Source organism: Pinus tabuliformis, chromosome 2_1 (genome assembly GCF_031772625.1).
Source record: "Pinus tabuliformis cultivar Carrire ecotype Pingquan chromosome 2_1, CPIR1, whole genome shotgun sequence".
Classification (NCBI taxonomy): Eukaryota; Viridiplantae; Streptophyta; class Pinopsida; order Pinales; family Pinaceae; genus Pinus; species Pinus tabuliformis.
Genome location: NC_142299.1, coordinates 87,711,539 through 87,714,896, shown reverse-complemented (window position 1 = coordinate 87,714,896; position 3,358 = coordinate 87,711,539). Strand labels below are relative to the sequence as shown.

At 35.3% G+C, this 3,358-nt stretch overlaps 1 pseudogene; it reads right to left on the bottom strand.

Annotated features, from left to right (window-relative positions):
• Window positions 1–606: 606 nt before the first annotated feature.
• Window positions 607–1,369, bottom strand: LOC149198905 (very-long-chain aldehyde decarbonylase GL1-4 pseudogene; annotated as a pseudogene).
• Window positions 1,370–3,358: the final 1,989 nt, after the last annotated feature.

The window sequence follows — 3,358 nt, the reverse complement described above, 5'->3', positions numbered from 1 at the left end:
GATTATGATTGCCTTTACTTGATATTTTTTTAATTTTTATATATATTAAGGTCTCTTTATATTAAATCTAGATTGATGAAACATTAATATACATTAAAACTCTTATGGATCAAATCTTAGACACATTTAAATTGATATAACCTTTGTATACAAAAATTCACTTTTATAATATAAAATTCTCAAATGAATTTATTAAAGCCACATATATCATAACGGTGTGTGCATCACTTGAAAATTGTATCATGGAATCACCCATGTTTCTATATGTAGTCAATCTAGATGATTATTTTTGGTCGTGAATGTTCTTCCAAAAGTACATAAAACCAACATGATTGCCTTATTTATGGGCCACAACATCTCAATCTACAATTTGTAAGAGTGTGGTTTTGCAGCAAATGAGGCAAAACTGAAATGCAAATGAAAGACCGATGACAAGTTTGTTAAATGTGTTAGGCATACGAAATCAACTCACTCGTTTCGCTCTGTTTCAATTTTTTGTTTGTTTGTTGATTAATCGCCATAAAAATATATTACATGGTTCCAAATTTCTTAATCAATTTATGTTGTGTGATATAGATCAATATTGAGCCATTGAACCTTTTTTAATTAATTGAAACAGTGTGACAAATATTTACCTTCACATGCAATCTCATAGAGAATATCTAAAGATTTTTCTATTGTACCATAAGGCATGAAAAGGCTGAAGTTAGTGTGCACTTGAGAATGATAAAGAGAGTGAAATATGCAGAACTAATTTACTTATTTTAATATCAAAAGAAAAAAATAAAAGGAGAGTGAAATGGAAGCTAATACCCCATCTTTGGAGAAATTTGAAAGGCATACTGCACAACTCGCCATCCTTTTCATATATCATAGTATATACATAACCTATGAATTACTTACGAGGGCGTGTACATGAAGTATTTGAGGACCAGAAAAATCTTAAATGCCCACTAGGGGAGAAACTTGAAGTTGCAATAGCCCATGTTATTCATGAAATCAAACCATAAATGATAACCAAACATAACACCAATGGAAGGAGTATTGGTGATAGGCAGAGGTAGTTGAGCCATGGAAAAAAATGTTTCATACATGATATGTTATGAAAATGGATGCATCACAACTAAGCAAAAACAAAACCACATTATCAACATGAAAAGTTAAGAAAAAAATAGTCAATACAACATAATGAACGACTTTCTAAGAGAATATGGATTCTTTTCTTACATGTAATTGGTTCCATTACAAAAGAAGAGTGGTGATGTGAATGGTAGCGCCTATACAAAAAATGATGATGCAAGGCTCTATGTGACTAGTAATATATGAATTCGACTGGCCTGATGGGCCAATTCAATTCCATCAGCCACATTCCTAGGCACGATCACTGCATTCCAAATCAATTCAATTTCATGATTTTTTATTTTTTTATTTTTTTAAAGTTGCAATGTACCCTCCTAGAAATCATAGTCATGGATGTGCTATTTAGATGAAGAATATTGATTTAAGAATCTAGCCTCACCATTGATTTAAAAGTCAATGCGTCCTCATCCACTTGAGGTTGAAATAAGACGCCTTCATCCAATTCGTTTTAATAAAAACCATTTGAAAATATCAATAATTTTATTCTGATCATTCTTCCTCTTTTTGTCGTTGATATTACAACCAATATCAAAGAAATATGGTAATAATATTTCTCTCTAACTTTCAACCATAAAATAACTCAATATTCATGATATTAAGTAACATAATTATATATGTATGTGGGGAAGAGAATGAAATATTTGAATGTTTTTTTCTAAAGAAAAAAATGAACTTTTTATTAATATAAAAAGTTACATAGAATATGCATTAAGCATTCAATTTGGCTGTATGAAAGTAGATCATATAGCCCACAAGATACAACCCTGCCTAAAGCAGAAAAAGAAAGTGCCGCTCCTATTATCCGGAGTGTAGTCAACAACAAAAAAACCAAGCTGGCCTAAGCCTTCCTGCCCTTCTTCTTCTCCACTTTTTGCCAACCATCCATGTTGTGAGTGGAGTCAATAATGGCAAGCTGGTTTTCCACTGTGTTCATTGGTTGTTCCTTATCTGAATCCGATCCTTCAGGACTGTGACTTCGTTTATTACTACTTATTTCCAGCTGGAGTTCTTGTTCTTTTTCCTCATTAATCTCTTTTTCCTTATTGCCCTGATCTTTGTCCTTTGCTGTATTATATTCTTCTTTCTTTTCTATAGCTACCTTCTTAAATGCAACATCTTTTTTTGCCATCCTTTTGGCTTCCTTTGTTGTTGCTTGCTCTTGTTGGAGCTTGGACATGCATTGTACAGATGACCTGTTTGTTGACATCCCCGGCATCTGAAAGTTGTGTTCTCATAGTCCAACGGTTGTTTCCACTGTGTATTATTGAAGTTCAGAATTATGCTTTCAGGTAGTCCTCGGCTGAGATCTACCTCGACACATATTCTGGCAAAAGTAAATATTCCTTTTAGATGTCTCTCTGCATCTATTTTTAACATTCTCCCCAAGGTATTTCCAATAGTTGTTAGAGCCTTTGGATGCCAAAAATGTAAAGGAAGGTTATGCAGCCTGACCCATACTGGCATCCTTGATACCACCATGGTGTTGGCATCAAAATCAGGAAACCAAGGGGTAATAAAAAGTCCAGCACTGCCCCAGAACCATGGCCCTTGGTTGAGAACTGTTTCCTTTTCTTCTTCTGTTTTAAAACATACTATAAAGAACCCCTTAGGGTATAGGAAGATTTGGCAATTTTTTGTCCAAACCGAGTGGATCCATTGATACAATGCATCAGTTCTAGGCCAAAAGCCATTGAATCTACAAATAACTGCATTTTTTTGTAAATCTGAATATACCTTATTTACCTCTGGTATTTCGATGGAGATAGATGGGCTCTCCAGAATTTGATCTACGATGTACTGCCTCGGGGGTTCAGTGGCAGCTGTAGGTTCTTTCCCTTTGCCCTTTACTGCTTCCTTAAAAGACCCTTTGTTTTGCGAGCTAGTTCCAACGTTTTCGGCACCTCCTCGTAATCTCATATTGAGAATGATTGTAGAGCCTGACTTGATGTTGTAATCTTGTATGGTTTTGCATTCCTGCAGTGATCTGCCCTCATTTATTAGGTGTTGTTTCTCAGTCGGGTAGCCAATCTGCTCGGCGATGTTGTTCTTCAAATCTGAAACCCTGTCGCTGTCATAAGTCCAGATCACGGTTGTGTTTCCTTTTGGCGTCTTTACAAAGATTTGAAAACCAGATCTGGCATTCTGGGGTGGCTCGATTCTTGTCAGATCTGAGCCGTCCAAATCCGTAGCCGATCTGAAATTTTTGTAGCCCTCTGGC